The following is a 17,234-nucleotide window of genomic DNA, read 5'->3' as shown; positions in this document are numbered from 1 at the left end:
CCCCTCTCCTCTCCGCCTCGCTTCACAACAAGGTTCAATAAGACACAGGTGGCTACATTCAATGGACCTGCCGCTAGCAGGGACAAAAAAAAAAAACACTCTTTGTGTTTACTTACTGAAGAAATGGTCCAGCTGAGTTAGGGCGTTATTAGCAGTCTTTACAGTCTTCTTTTTAAAAACGAGATACACTGGGTTGGATGTGTCGGCCTGAGCTACAGTAGATCCCTAGAACCCTATCCAAAGCAGTGTAGCCTCACGTCACATCTCGCCATGTGTTTTTAGCCAATTGAAAAATCCACGTCTTTGGTTTTAACCATATACATTGACACATACTGTGGCTACGGTAGATGTATATTAAGATTGTGTATTTGATTGTATGCCCTCTTCAGGTTCTGTAGAGGATGTAGGAGAGAAATGGACATGTAACTATGAATCTGTTTGAGATGTGGTTGGTTTGGAACTGTCTGCAGTTATCATTTAGCTTAGCGTGCACTTAAGAGTTTGCAACGGGTTCACTTGAGGATAGGGTTTTGGTTTTGGGTGGCCTGCCAATTTTCTACCACTGTGTGCCTCTACCTCGCTTCCCCTCTTCTCTACTTGGGTTGCATTTGTCTGTAATTAATCACATGCCGTTTTATTTCATCTATACCTTGTGTTTTACATTTGTAAATGACCCCAACCATGCTTTCTTTAAACACTTTTCAAATAATAAATTAAGCAATGTTAACATGGCAGGTTTTCATGAAGTTATTTTTCAACTAAGATATTTTTTAAGGAACGCAAGCGTACACAGGTGTGCATAAGAACTTTGGCAAACAATACGGCTATTAAAGAAATGATGTTCTAGTACAACAGGGAAAAAGCTTGGAGGAAGAACAGGGAGGTAAATGTAACTATTCCGTCTGTAGTATTTGAAGGGATTATTGAACCGTATTGTTAATAAATACGATATGCTATGCATCTTACTCAGTATTAACTTTAGATAATATCAACTTGGATTAAAATGGCCAATGAACTGAATATCAAAAGCTATGTTCCTGGTTAGGCTTTGCAATGCTACAAATCCACACAGTGAGAGGAGGGTGAAGGAGAACATGATCAGAGTAGAACACTAACTAACATGTCTGTTATTGTGGCTTGGCAATCAACGCGAGAATACAGATTCAGTCCCTCAGTCCCATCCAAGGAAATGTTCAACAAAATGGCGGAGCCGCCATGTCATTTGCAGGCTTCATACAGAATTGTAAAGCATTGTGAAACATTCAAAACATAACTTTGCTTGATAAAATGTATTCAAATACTACACATTTGCAAAAAGCTAACCATAGCAACTCCAGGAAAAATCATCAAACATTTTGTCTCTGTCTAGTCTTTTAACTATTAGTTGACAAGCTGGTTATATACATTTGTAATGAAGTATTTGGAATACAAACTCATAATTCAACATAAAATGTTAAAGGTCCAATGCAGTATTTTTTAAAATCTTAATATCAAATTATTTCTGGGTAACAATTAAGTACCTTACTGTGATTGTTTTCAATTAAAATAGTCCAAAAAAGAAATAAAAATAGCAAAGGTAAATTTCTCAAGCAAGAATTTTGCTAAGACTGTCTGGGAGTGGTCTGAGTAGGCGAGCTTTTTGGAAATGTCTTTCTTATTGGTCTATTAACTAATTTACCACATGGTGATGTCACCATGGAGGGCCAAAACACCATCCCACCAAAACAGGATGACATTTCAAGCGGTCTTTTCAAACAGCTTTTACACTAAAGGGCATTATCATAATTTTCACAATTTCACAGTATTATTCCAACCTCATTGTGTTGAAATATATATATATAAAACACTGGGAAATCTCGTTTTTGACTGCACTGGGCCTTTAAGCACAATCAATATGAGAACTGCTTTGTGGTCTTGGGTAATTTCAATCTATCACAAAACAATGAAAATAATATCCAATAACTGCATATGAAGATCCTGTACAGATAACTGCATTTGACAGATTTTAACCCAGTAGTGTTTCACTAGTATATATGGTAAAAAGCTCTTGCAATATTTTTTCTAACTGGCCCTACAGAAGTATAACTTTTGATAGTACGAGTGTTTGATCTTATCATGATCAGCAAACTAACGTGTAAGAAATCACATGTTATTTTGGCGTAAAATGAATTCCCGATTGTGCCAAATCTAGACTGTTGGATTCCATAATCGAGATCTCACTTCTAACCTTTCTCTTGAGTATGGGTAATTGTCAAATGCACACTGCTGAACACACAGGAAAGAACATTTCAAATGAAAGTGTCGGCCAAGGGAAGTTCAAACTAAATGCAATAAAGAATCTATGCAAAAGTTAGAATCGTGGCATTTTCTGATTTATCTCATTGAAATGTTTTTTTTCTCTCTCACTCGTAAACTTTTTATGCTCCATCATTTTATACATAAGAGGAGTCACAGAGTAACAGTCACTGTACACCCATTTTTTCAAAACTGTCACACTTAACACTTGATTTTCCATGTAGGTCACATGAGGGGAGTCAAGAAATAATTAGGAGCCCGTTTGTTTTTCTTTAGTGTCTAGAAACACAGGAAACAGAAAGGAAAGGAAGTCTGATGAATATGAAATTGCAGTGGGCAGTAGCTCCCCATAGACAGACATGATCTACACTCCTTTACCCATTAGTCACCAACAGGAGTAAAAACCCAGATTTCTGACTGTGCAGGATCAGGAACCGCAATGCCTCAGGATACCAGACGCACACAGTGACACATAACACAGAAACAATTGATATTTTAAAGGAAGCCATTTAGGAGGATAACACCAAACCACAATGCCGGCTGGCCCTACGTACGCAGGGATGAAAGACTTGGTCTCCCACTCTAGGAACAGGGGCCCGAGTGAGTCTATGAGGTGGTCTTGCTCCAGCCTCGCACGTGTCTAAACAACTTCTCTATTACACCAGAGACCTCTGAGGGCACTCCCCATAGAGCAGGGAACAAAGGCCATGACCCTGGGGTCAAAAGCGTTACACGGGAGGCCAGGCAGACCCATTGAGGGCCTAGTGCTGTTTGCTTTAAGAAGGTAAAGATTACTAACACATTAACTAATGCCGATTAGGGGGTTATCCCCTGAGGGACGTCACTCACAGGGTCTACACATCACGTGTTATTAACACCCCATGACCTCTGACCTCTGGACTGTCACTTCAGGCAGCAGAGTGTGACCGCCACTCTCCCTTTCTGTCTATGTGTTTGGATAACACACAAAACGGACACACTAGAAGAGAGTGGAAGGGGTGGGTGCAACATTGCCTGGAAAAAATGAGCAATACGTGTTCTTATCTATACAAACTTGAAAAAACAATCACTGCAATTACTGAGTATCAATTCTGAATTACAAATAGTTGTAATCATTTGTTTTGTAGTGAGAATTAAAACGAGAATTAAAATATGGGAAACTTTTGAACTTGAAATCGGGCATGTCCTTTCAAAAGTATTTATGATTAGCTAATGTGTGTCTGTGTGTGTGACGTGTCATTTCACAATGTTCATGAATCATTATACCCTATACAACAATAGATTCAATAGAAGTAGTCCCTCAAAATGACCGGACGTATTACTGCGCTGCAAGTGTTCCACAGCACATAAAATGGGGGCATTTAGATAAAGTTCTGATCACAAAATGGTGGACAGAAGACTTCCAGTGTTGATACCCTGGATAGAACTACCACGATATGATACACTCCTTCAACAGCCCATGCTTTTTTTTTCACACATTCTGTCTTCAATTAACACGTATGTATTGAGTGGGTGACAAATGAATTGAGTCTATGTGCACAAGTGAAAGTTGACTTAACCCTATATGTCCTGACAGAGTAAACCTACATATTCATTACAGATGTACAAGATACTAGACCGGGTCTCAGGGATGGCTAATTCTAAAGATCCCTTCCATCTTCACTGAATTTAACTACATCTAATTTTCGTTTTTTTTTTTTTGTTGCAATTTGCTTGTAGGAATATCATCTCCAAGACCTCTCTTAAAGCTGGATGAAATGGTGCCTCTCAAAAGGCTGATTTGAGGACCTTTTTTACTGAATAATATGTTTTGTTTTCTATGATTTTGTTTTGCTTTCATGTATTGATATGAATATTGATGTGTATTGATGTGTATACAGGGCTCATCTGTAAAATAGACGTTGGTCTCAGCATTACTCTCTGTCAAAATGAAGGCTCAAATCAAAAGGATTGAAACTAAATGGACATTGTTTCATTTCATTGGGTGTCCATAATATGCAATCACTCATAATGTCATGATAACATTTTCTGATGAAAAACAAATACAAAATGTGAATATTATGGGTCTGAGTAAAATATGGTGATGGTGATGTTTAAAAATTAGACGGGTATGTGCTTTACATGTTTACACTTGAATATTATACAACGTTAAAGAAAAGTGCAATTTTGAAATATTTCCCTTCCCCGACACCCCTGAAGTGTAACTTAAAAAAATATATATTTTCACAACTAATTCAATGACTTCTGGATTTTTTTTTTTTTTTTACAAACGAGGCATGAAGAACACTGTTACTAAATCATTTGATTTTTTTTATCACTAACAAGAATGTGGTATTATCATTTTGGGTTAACTTTTAGTCACATATATTTTTGTATTTTTTAAATGGGTTCACAGTCCACAATAACATTATAAAAGTATAGTATCCATATATTTGAATTGAAAATGAGTGATAATGTCTTTCTAATGACAATACAATTTCGAATACATTTATAATGAAGGGCCAGAGGCAATTGGAAAAAATATCAATACAGTAATAATAATATAGGTTGTACTGACTCAATATCAAAATGCGTCACTTTTTACCACAAATACCTTAGATTTACTATATGATTAATACGGAATGAATACATAATTGTACATATATTGATTAGATAGTAATTGATATCACAAAATAGGAGTGAATATCAATCGGGTAAGAAGAAATTACTCCTAACTTAAATTGGGCTATACAAAATAAACTGTTTAAATTTGCCAAGCACATGAACAATTCAAATCCGCTTCATCATTGTGTAATAATAACACATTGTGGTTTATATATATATTTTTAAAGCTAAATTGTAAGTCATTATTTATTTGCCTGCCAACAAAAAGGCTGAGAATATTCCCATGATTGGAATTGCAAAAAGGATGAGAACAAATGATTTACACTTATTATATTGAACAGGGATTTTGAAAAGCACATTTTCAAAATAGTATATTTTCCTATAAAACATTTATTCAAAGGAAAGAAGCTCCTTGCGCACCCTTCAGGCAAAGTAGGACTCATCTATTTCACCTGTTTCACATTTCCAATGCGCCTGCAAAGCAACGAGTAACACTCCTTTTTTATTGAAATACAATATTTACAAGTACAAATAATCATTGGATTTATGAAAATGAACTGCACAGTATCATTTGATATGGTTAGCAAGGCTGCAAATGATATGTATTCACTTACTACTGCAAAATGTATTAACATTTTATCAAAAACATTTAACACTTTAACATCTACATCTTTATATCTGAATTTATTGATCTGTGAAATTCCAGCAAACCAATATGCTGGCAGTCATTAAGTAATGAGCTATGTGATAATCAAATCATGTATTGATGTTTTCTTTAGACAACGATGCTTTTCATAAACTTGAAGTTTCCAATGAAAGGTCAAGGTCAAGGTATTTTGGAATAAAGTACAAGATTCAAGATTCATGAAGATTCATGATTCAATATGAGCTTATAAATTGCTTTCATGCATAGAGTACTTCAGAGTTCAGTCATTCAAATACTTTAAACTATTTTACCATTGGTTTGTAGGGGAATATTCAAGATAAGTCATTTTTTGTTACATCTATATCATATGTAAGTACTTACACTATTACACAAATAAATGATTGTCCTTTTATCATCCAACTTCTGTTGCATTTGGCTGGTTCTCGCTGTCTTTAGTCACCTCTGTACGCAAAAACTTTCATCAAAAGCTAATAGGGAGGGACTCTAATACATAACTTCACAACTTACATACATATTATGTGAAATGAAACATAATAATAATAACACAAATAAACAGTGACCCGAATGTACAGTATATGGCCTTCAACATGTAAGAGCAAAGACAAATAGATAGGATATTCCATCAGAGCTAAACTCACCTTGCTGTGCCTCACCGGATTCTGAGAAGACAATGAAAGAGAAAGGGAGAAAGAGGGAGAGAGGGAGGGAGGGAGAGAGAGAGAGAGAGAGAGAGAGAGAAAGATTCTGCTTGAGAGCTTGCAAAACAAAATGGATCCCATCCGATATCAGATCTCAAAATGGACAACCTTCAGAAGCGGGAAACACCCAGATTGTAGGGACGACTCCTTATGCGTTTTGTCCAGAAGAGATAAAGCTTTTGTCAAAATGGATTTTTCGTAGCAGGTTAGGAGAACTTACGCAGCAGGTCGGGAGAATTAACGTAGCAGGTTAGGAGAATTAGGTTAAGGTTAGGAAAGGGGTTAGCTAAAATGACAAAAGCTGTATACCATCTAGACATGACCCTCCTCATGGCCCTTCAGGAAGCCGATATTGTGTGGACAGTACAGTCTAAGTATAGCAACAACACCACTATAGCAAAGGTCAGAGCTCCTCAACATAAAAAAGGCTATAACATATTAGGGGGTAGGTTCAAAGTGAATTTATCTTGACCTTGAGCAGAAAGGTTGACAGGAAATTCAAATTGAAAAATGACCTATGCAGCCTTTTCTAAATTAAGTTGCATGTTAAATTCTACAGTATTACACTGAAATGGATAGACATGAGTAAGGTTTTCACAATGAAGATTACATTGTTATTTTATCTGATTAAACGCTAATGATTTAAGCTCATATGATTTGAAATATGCCTTTTGAATAACATCAAGGGACCATTATATTGGGCCTTGTTGCCCATTCTCAGCTAAATCTAAACATTGATCAGTGATCATCGTTGACATGACGCAACAACACATATAAAAATGCATTATTCAAAGACAATGCACACTCTTACAAAGAAAAATCAACTAACCTTAACTTACGGTAAAATACATAGATTCGAAGAACAAACACCAACAGAAAAGCAAAAAGAGAAATTCTCCTGATCTGTTGAAGCATAACAATAAAAAGTAAATTCTCCTTTCCCTCCATGCTTTACCACCACTACAACCAGCCGGTATGTGTCTGGAACCATGGTCTCCTTTCCCTCCATGCTTTACCACCACTACAACCAGCCGGTATGTGTCTGGAACCATGGTCTCCTTTCCCTCCATGCTTTACCACCACTACAACCAGCCGGTATGTGTCTGGAACCATGGTCTCCTTTCCCTCCATGCTTTACCACCACTACAACCAGCCGGTATGTGTCTGGAACCATGGTCTCCTTTCCCTCCATGCTTGACCACCACTACAACCAGCCGGTATGTGTCTGGAACCATGGTCTCCGTTCCCTCCATGCTTGACCACCACTACAACCAGCCGGTATGTGTCTGGAACCATGGTCTCCTTTCCCTCCATGCTTGACCACCACTACAACCAGCCGGTATGTGTCTGGAACCATGGTCTCCTTTCCCTCCATGCTTGACCACCACTACAACCAGCCGGTATGTGTCTGGAACCATGGTCTCCTTTCCCTCCATGCTTGACCACCACTACAACCAGCCGGTATGTATCTGGAACCATGGTCTCCTTTCCCTCCATGCTTGACCACCACTACAACCAGCCGGTATGTATCTGAAACCATGGTCTCCTTTCCCTCCATGCTTTACCACCACTACAACCAGCCGGTATGTGTCTGGAACCATGGTCTCCTTTCCCCCCATGCTTGACCACCACTACAACCAGCCGGTATGTGTCTGGAACCATGGTCTCCTTTCCCTCCATGCTTGACCACCACTACAACCAGCCGGTATGTGTCTGGAACCATGGTCTCCTTTCCCTCCATGCTTGACCACCACTACAACCAGCCGGTATGTGTCTGGAACCATGGTCTCCTTTCCCTCCATGCTTGACCACCACTACAACCAGCCGGTATGTATCTGGAACCATGGTCTCCTTTCCCTCCATGCTTGACCACCACTACAACCAGCCGGTATGTGTCTGGAACCATGGTCTCCTTTCCCTCCATGCTTGACCACCACTACAACCAGCCGGTATGTGTCTGGAACCATGGTCTCCTTTCCCTCCATGCTTGACCACAACTACAACCAGCCGGTATGTATCTGGAACCATGGTCTCCTTTCCCTCCATGCTTGACCACCACTACAACCAGCCGGTATGTGTCTGGAACCATGGTCTCCTTTCCCTCCATGCTTGACCACCACTACAACCAGCCGGTATGTGTCTGGAACCATGGTCTCCTTTCCCTCCATGCTTGACCACCACTACAACCAGCCGGTATGTGTCTGGAACCATGGTCTCCTTTCCCTCCATGCTTGACCACCACTACAACCAGCCGGTATGTGTCTGGAACCATGGTCTCCTTTCCCTCCATGCTTGACCACCACTACAACCAGCCGGTATGTGTCTGGAACCATGGTCTCCTTTCCCTCCATGCTTGACCACCACTACAACCAGCCGGTATGTGTCTGGAACCATGGTCTCCTACATCACTGAGCTCCCCCTCTGAGGAGAGGTCTGCTAGCTGCTAGTACACCCTTCACACAGGCTACAGCCTGGGCCACTCGCTTTCATTATTCCCCTGTGCCAAGCTAAGAGCGGGCGAGCCTGGCATTAGAATGGTGCTGTGGGGGAAATTCTGCCCGCCACTACCGAGAACAAGGACCACTCTTTGCCATGTCACAGCACCTTTGCCGGGCATATGGACAGGGCCGAGAGGACTCCGAGAGGATTTCCCGGCAACCAGCCGAACCTTAGGCGCCCAATGGCTGCTACTAGCACTCTCTCTCCAGCTTCTTTACACACTCTCCATGTGCCTTTTCTCTATTTCAGTCACACACACACTCCCTGTTTGCTGTCTCTGCTTCACAACACACACCTCTTAACACACATACACTCTGCATGCTCTTTCTCCATATCTTAACACACAGACTGTGCTTCCTGTCTACTTAGAACACTAACCAAACCTAAATCGCTCACTGTCTGGCAGATACATTGCCACTGTCTTAATCTGACGTGGCTTTATTACATGGGGGGGGGGGGGGGTGGAACTAAGACTGTGGAACTAACACAGTGGCACTAACACAGCATATGAAACTGTGTCGCAGCAGCAGGTCCAGTTAAGAGGTGCCGTTGCGGTTTCATTAATGTTTCTGTCAGCTGCTGGTCTAACAGTAGTGGCGATGCCACTGTGGCAGTGGGATGAATTACAGCAGTAACACTCCTCCAGTGTTTAACAACACCTCCAGAATGAGCTCATTTCATTGAGGAGAAAATCACAGTTGAAATGGATCAGAATGAATTTGACATTTCATTTCTGTACCAGGCAAACACTGTAGATCCCGAAATGACTGTTGCAGGGCGGGGTGCACAGACTTTTTGGGGGAGGCATGTGCTCAAACAAGAGGGCACACCCAAAAAAGTTCCCGCAACCGCTGTCCCAGACTTGTTGAGCAATTATTACTTTTAATATTTCATTGCATAAAATCAATAGGTTACATACACTGAGTGTACAAAACATTAGGAACAACTTTTCTAATATTGAGCCTCAATTCGTCAGGGCATGGAACCTACAAGGTGTCGAAAGCATTCCACATGTTGACTCCAATGCTTCCCACAGTTATGTCAAGTTGGCTGGATGTCCTTTGGGTGGTGGACCATTCTTGATACACACGGGACACTGTTGAGGGTGAAAAACCCAGCAGTGTTGCAGTTCTTGGCCTGGCACCTATTACCATGCCCTGTTCAAATTCACTTCAATGTTTTGTCTTGCCCATTCAACCAGTGAATGTAGCCTACCATTCCTATTTCCAACTTAACTCCATTTGTTGCCACTATCATGTATTCTACCTGGCTGAACCTTTGATGAGGTCACTCCAGGTATGCAGCTGCTGCTCTACACTATCCCTAACTATAAACTGGGTGGTTTGAGCCCTGAATTCTGATTGGCTGAAAGCCATGGTATATCAGACCGTATACCACGGGTATGACGAAACATTTATTTTTACTGCTCTAATTATGTTTGAAACAGTTTATAATAGCAATAATGCTCCTCGGGGGTTTGTGATATATGGCCAATATACCACGGTTAAGGGCTGTATCCAGGCACTCTGTGTTGCGTCGTGTGTAAGAACAGCCCTTAGCCGTGCTTAAATAATGAGAGAAAATGAATAGAAAATTGTGAGAAATGCTCTAGCCAAACAGACATCACCTGAGCTCAAAGTCTGTTTGTTGTTGTTTTTTTGTACCTTTATTTAACTAGGCAAGTCAGTTAAGAACAAATTCTTATTTCCAATGACGGCCTAGGATCAGTGGGTTAACTGCCTGTTCAGGGGCAGAATGACAGATTTGTAACTTGTCAGCTCGGGATATGAACTTGCAACCTTTTGGTTACTAATCCAACACTCTAACCACTAGGCTACCCTGCCGCCCTAAAAGCTGACAGTGTTTTTATATACTTTTGTTTTATGTTGGATCCTGCTGCTCTGTTGGGCATAGTTGCTGTGAGCGCTGCTTTCTGTCCCGGGATCCCTCCAGATTCCACAGAGAGGGAGAAACACGGAAGCCCAGCTAGCCTAGCTGGCTCGGCAGTCTCAAATGGAGGTCGCTATTGAACATTTTCAACCTTTACTAACGGCATGCCACTGGCTTTGAGTAAGGCCGGTGTGTCTGTGTATGCGGATGACTCAACACTATATACGTCAGCTACCACAGGGACTGAAATGACTGCAACACTTAACAAAGAACTGCAGTTAGTTTCGGAATGGGCAGCAAGGAATAAGTTAGTCCTAAATATTTCCAAAACTAAAAGCATTGTATTTGGGAAAAATCATTCACTAAACCCTAAACCTCAACTACATCTCGTAATGAATAATGTGGAAATTGAGCAGGTTGAGGTGACTGTCATGGTCATGGTCAAAACATATTGATACACCAGTAGCTAAGATGGGGAGAAGTCTGTCTATAATAAAGCGCTACCCTGCCTTCTTAACAACACTATCAACAAGGCACTTCCTACAGTCCCTAGTTTTGTCGCACCTAGACTACTGTTCAGTCGTGTGGTCAGGTGCCACAAAGAGGAACTTGGGAAAATTGCAGTTGGCTCAGAACAGGGCAGCCCGACTGGCCCTTAAAAGTACACTGTGAGCTAACATTAATGACATGCATGTCAATCTCTCATGGTTCAAAGTGGAAGAGAGATTGACTTCCTCATTACTTGTTTTTGTAAGAGGTGTTGATAAGCTGAAGTTACCGAGCTGTCTGTTTAAAATACTAGCACATAGCTCAGACACCCATGCATACCCCACAAGACAAGCCACCAGAGGTCTCTTCACAGTCCCCAAGTCCAGCACAGACTATGGGAGGCGCACAGTATTACATAGAGCCAGTACTACATTAAACTCTATTCCACATCAGGTAAATGATGCAAGCAGTAGAATCAGATTTTATAAACAGATTAAAAAAACACTTTATGGAACAGCGGGGACTGTGAAGAGACACAAACATAGGCACAGACACATGCATACACACACATGATAACACACGCACTATACACACACGTACACATTGATTTTATGTTGTAGATAAGTGGTAGTGGAGTATGGGCCTGAGGGAACACACTTAGTGTGTTGTGAATTCTGTAATGAATGCATTGTAATGTTTTTAAAATTGCCAGTCCAGGTGCGACTGGCTTCAAAAAAAAAAATTGTGTGTGTGTGTGTGGGGAGGGGAGGGGGGGGGGGTAGAGTTATACCACCAACCAAAAGGGCACTTTGGAGTCTGGAAGGGAAAGGGGCATGTGCTCTGCAAAGGTAGAGCCCTATCTGTGCACATGCCTGTACGGTTGGATGAGTGAGGAAACTTGACAACGTGGCAATGTTTTGGTGAGCAATTCAACGAACGGAGTGTTTGTTATTAACTACTGGGCTATTGCGTGACATCAAAGTACTTTTTTCTTTTTTTCTTGTGAAATAATATAATGGTCAATTAAAAAAGAGCATAACATTCAGCATCACGGTCCAGCGGTGTACAATTTCTGTGCGGCAATCTGCATGGGTGTAAGAAAAAAACTAAATATGGGTGTAAAAAAAAACACGTCTGTAATTTTCAATCCCTGTAATTTGTCTCACACTATAAATTAACCCACTAGACATACACCCAGTGTGAACTAAACCACTCATACCCCGGCAGACCTGTCTGTCTGTATGTCTGCCATCTGTCTGTCTGTCTGTCTATCTGACTGTCTGTGACGGAAAGAAGATGACTCCTTGGCCCTCCCATCAGGGTGTGGGTAGAGGTGTGGACAGGCTATCCCAGTCGGCTACATGGCAGCCCCTGACCTCTCACACCACACAGGGGTCAGGGAGGGGACATGGCACTGTTTGTACGGAAAACAGTTCCACTCCTGCATGGCACAGCTCCGGCACCAGCTGTGCAGTGACAGCAAGATGGGCTGGAGGAGCGTTCCAAAATCCACACTTATTTGGACAGAAAGCGAAGGCATCAGTGCAGTGTTTCGGAGGAACTGCTGAGGAGAGCATTTTTATGGCCCATGCACTTAACAGTGTGCGTGTGTCCCCACGGTCTCCTTACTTACACTCTCTACCCCTCCCCAACTGACTCTGACTCTTCCCCAACGGAATATCTATCTGTCATCATTCACTGCCAAAATGGCAGATATCCATTGGATTCAATTCTTGAGAAATCCAGCTCATTGGACTCAGGAAACTGCAGGAAAGCACCTTTGCTGAATGGCCATGTTTACATCAAGTATAGGACCAAATGAAATATGCAGTATTACATACATTCAATGTTTTTAAAGCAAGTGCCGGAGATCAAAACATATATGCTCAGTAAAATGTAAAGAGAGACTCCAATGCTCCAATGTACTTTGACGATTTGAATCCTTAGGTCTTTATCAGGTCAGATCCGCGTCGAGACCTGTTCAATAAAGCCCATTGGAGCATAGAGTGCAGACGGCAGAGGCTCATAGTGGCACTAACTCTCTTCCTTTCTGACAGGCTCATACCAATTTGCTGTTTCTTCAGCTCTCACAACTACAGGACAGGAGGGTGAAAAGATAGACGGCTCCACAATGACAGTGTGAAAACCAGCAGCTCTCAGACAGTCTGCAATCCCAAGTGTGCCTTTTGCCACAGTAATGGGGGTGATAACTGGGCATGGTACCAAACACTAATGCCCATTCAGTTCACTTAAATGTCAGAGACGGGAGAGGAGGAGAGACAAAAACTAGAGCGCATTCATATTTCAGGACAGCAGATGCTGTAGTTCACTGTGACTTACTGTGAGTGCTGCACACAACAAGGGCCAAGGAGAGAGAGAGAGAGTGTGAGATATATAGAGATAAACTGAGAGATAGGGAGAGTGAGAGAGCAAGAGAGAAAGAGGGGGGAGCGAGAGAGCAAAACTTGAAATGTACATAGCGAGAAATTGAGACTTGACTAGCATCTCGAAAATAAAAACTTGAAAATCACTTAACAGTAATAAGGGAGGTATAGCTCACTTATGCATCTCTTTATTTAAAAAAAGTGAGTGTTTAATCATTTCTGCTGCAGACGTAACTCTGGCAGGGAGGGAGTGGGGTTGGGGGGCTGGGGACGATTGGGGGTGGAGTTGGTTGACGGAGAGAGAGATTGGTATTTTTTTCCAGGGGGTGAAAGGAGGACGGTCATGTGTGCAGAGCCCATGACAAAAGGCTCTTTTATGTGCAGCGTATGCAGATAGAGGAGGCTCCTTTGTGTACAGATGGAGATCCCATGCCTGAGTCTGCCTGCGGCGAAGGGAGGGAGGAGGAGAAAGGGAGTGAGAGAGGGAGGGGTGGGTCTGGCATCGAGTGCCATCATGTGCCGGCCAGGGGTAGGAAGGGAACGAGGTGGTGTAGTAAAGATTACCTGGGTTACCCTGTCCTCATGCCCCAGCCAAGTTCAGATAATGAGGAATAACTGGGGTTAATAGCTAAAGGCTGTGTTATATTCGAGACCACCTAAAGCCAGACCGATTCAAGACCAAGACCAGAGTGAATTAAATTATTCAGACATTTGGAACCACACAAATACATAATCATAACACTTAAAACTATATAAATATATATACACAAATAAGACTCTTAAATATCAAAAAGAAGTAACTAAGACAAATATAAACAGTAAAAAAAGTTGTATATAAATACAAATAAAAGATATAATCAAATTATTACACTATTACCCTATTGCTAACAACAAACACACAAATAAAACTAAATTGCACAAATCCTACTTCACACAATAGAATAACACAGTTATAAAGAAGAGAACCTGATTATTACTTCAAACAAGAAACACACAAACACTAATTGCATTAGTTCTGTACAAAGTTAGAGGTGCACTATTTGATAGATTCCCCTGCTCCCCTACCTCGGCGTTCCAGTGGGGAGATCTGAGGTCAACCTACCTCCGCCCCCTCCCCATATTGTACTTCTGAGTGGGAGACCTTCCCAGGCAGTTGCCTGCCTAGCTCACAACAAGAATCAGGGCGCCCACTCTGACAAGGTTAATTGACCCACAGTCCTACACGGTGAAATTATATCACTGATGTGACGTGAAAATGAGCAATAGAAAACCGATCGCGCAAATGTCACCATTTGGAATATACAGTGGGGCAAAAAAGTATTTAGTCAGCCACCAATTGTGCAAGTTCTCCCACTTAAAAATATGAGAGAGGCGTGTATGACAGACAAAATGGGGGAAAAATTCCAGAAAATCACATTGTAGGATTTTAAATAAATTTATTTGCAAATTATGGTGGAAAATACGTATTTGGTCAATAACAAAAGTTTATCTCAATACTTTGTTATATACCCTTTGTTGGCAATGACAGAGGTCAAATGTTTTCTGTAAGTCTTCACAAGGTTTTCACACACTGTTGCTGGTATTTTGGCCCATTCCTCCATGCAGATATCCTCTAGAGCAGTGATGTTTTGGGGCTGTTGCTAGGCAACACGGACTTTCAACTCCCTCCAAAGATTTTCTATGGGGTTGAGATCTGGAGACTGGCTAGGCCACTCCAGGACCTTGAAATGCTTCTTATGAAGCCACTCCTTCGTTTCCCGGATGGTGTGTTTGGGATCATTGTCATGCTGAAAGACCCAGCCATGTTTCATCTTCAATGCCTTTGCTGATGGAAGGAGGTTTTCACTCAAAATCTCACGATACATGGCCCCATTCATTCTTTCCTTTACACGGATCAGTCGTCCTGGTCCCTTTGCAGAAAAACAGCCCCAAAGTATGATGTTTCCACCCCCATGCTTCACAGTAGGTATGGTGTTCTTTAGATGCAAAAAGTTATATTTTGGTTTCATCTGACCATATGACATTCTCCCAATATTCTTCTGGATCATCCAAATGCTCTCTAGAAAACTTCAGATGGGCCTGGACATGTACTGGCTTAAGCAGGGGGACACGTCTGGCACTGCAGGATTTGAGTCCCTGGCGGCGTAGTGTGTTACTGATGGTAGGCTTTGTTACTTTGGTCCCAGCTCTCTGCAGGTCATTCACTAGATCCCCCCGTGTGGTTCTGGGATTTTTGCTCACCGATCTTGTGATCATTTTGAGTAACATGGTGAGTAATATGTTTGGAACATCAAATCGCTATAAAATCACAATATTGTATTGCAATACATATAATCGTGAGAATTGAGAGGACCCTGGTAATTCCCAGCCCTAGCTCCCACTGTCACACTGTCTGCTGAGAAGACGTCACATCGTCCTTGTCAGCATCATCCACCAACTGACGAACACACACACACACGCACACACTGACGACAAACACGCTGCACAGCACAGTACAGCACAGTACAGCACAGTGCAGCGTACAGCACAGTGCTGGAGACAGACACACCCCTATCCTGTCAACACACCATGTGAAACAGAGCACACTGTTTCTTCACTATATGGGTTCTATCGGGCTGCACTGCAGCAGACAGAAGAAGTACAACACACCAGCACACCCAAAAAAACATATCAACCCTTGTGTATGAGGTCCCGGCCACGCTCAAAAAAGTTCTCAGAGACTGGCATCCCCATGCGCACATGCGACACGCACTTGCATGCACGCACACACACATGCATGCACATGCACTCACACACTAGCAACACACAATAGGGAGCCCATAGAGCTTGGCAAATTAAAGGGATTAGTTGTGTTTGTCTGAGTGCTGTCTTGGTTTGCTGGCCTGGCACCAGCCTCCCTCACCCACCATGTCCAGCCTGTCTGTGGTCTGTCTGTCTGTCTGTCAGCCAACAGGGCAGGAATGGAAGGCTGGCACACCGCACACCTCTCTCTCCACTAACTGATCCCCAGCTGGCACCCTGGATGCCAACAAAAGTATTTCAAACCCTTAGCTCTATATAATCAACAGAGCGAGAGAGAGACAGAGAGAGATGGAAGGTGGAGAGAGAGAGATGGAGAGAAAGATGGAGGGAGAGAGAGAGATAGTGAGAGAGAGAGAGAGAGAGAGGGAAGGAGGGAGAGAGAGAGAGATGGAGAGAAAGATGGAGGGAGAAAGAGAGAGAGGGAGGGAGAGAGACAGAGAGAGGGAAGGAGGGAGAGAGAGACAGAGAGAGAGGGAAGGAGGGAGAGAGAGAGAGATGGAGAGAAAGATGGAGGAGAGAGAGTGAGGGAGGGAGAGAGAGAGAGAGAGAGGGAAGGAGGGAGAAAGAGAGAGAGAGAGAGAGATGGAGAGAAAGATGGAGTGAGAGAGAGAGTGAGGGAGGGAGAGAAAGATGGAGGGAGAGAGGAGAAAAACACTCTCCTTGGCATGTGTGATTTTTCTAGCCTGCCTCAATTGACCTGTAAACCTTTGTGACAAATGCAAATAGCCCTGACTTGCTCACACAAAATACTGAAGGCTATTCAAATGAGCTTGCGCACACAATAGCAGTCTGCCTAGTCTCAGAACAGGGTGAATATACGGTCTAGGGCTGAATGGCACAATGTGTGAGAGCCAAACGAGGGGACGCTGAAGAGACTCAGAGAGAGAGAGAGCCTTACCAGGCTGC

At 42.2% G+C, this 17,234-nt stretch overlaps 2 long non-coding RNA genes across 7 annotated transcripts in view; one reads left to right on the top strand and one right to left on the bottom strand.

The window, feature by feature from the left end:
- Nucleotides 1–732, top strand: part of LOC116356283 (uncharacterized) — a 2,942-nt gene extending 2,210 nt beyond the window's left edge. The window contains exon 2 of the long non-coding RNA XR_004204786.1: nt 1–732. This exon is cut by the window's left edge and continues 1,932 nt beyond it. This is a non-coding gene — a long non-coding RNA (uncharacterized LOC116356283).
- LOC116356282 (uncharacterized) overlaps nt 1–17,234 on the bottom strand; it is a 56,930-nt gene that overhangs the window by 23,669 nt on the left and 16,027 nt on the right. For 5 of the 6 annotated variants that reach the window (XR_004204783.1, XR_004204781.1, XR_004204784.1 and 2 more), the window contains one exon: nt 6,205–6,225. The exons of the other annotated variant lie outside the window; for it this stretch is intronic. This is a non-coding gene — a long non-coding RNA (uncharacterized LOC116356282). The remainder of the gene's footprint in view (nt 1–6,204; nt 6,226–17,234) is intronic. 6 annotated transcript variants of the gene reach the window in all.

Source organism: Oncorhynchus kisutch, linkage group LG22 (genome assembly GCF_002021735.2).
Source record: "Oncorhynchus kisutch isolate 150728-3 linkage group LG22, Okis_V2, whole genome shotgun sequence".
Taxonomy (NCBI): Eukaryota; Metazoa; Chordata; class Actinopteri; order Salmoniformes; family Salmonidae; genus Oncorhynchus; species Oncorhynchus kisutch.
This window is presented reverse-complemented; position numbering and strand designations above follow the sequence as displayed.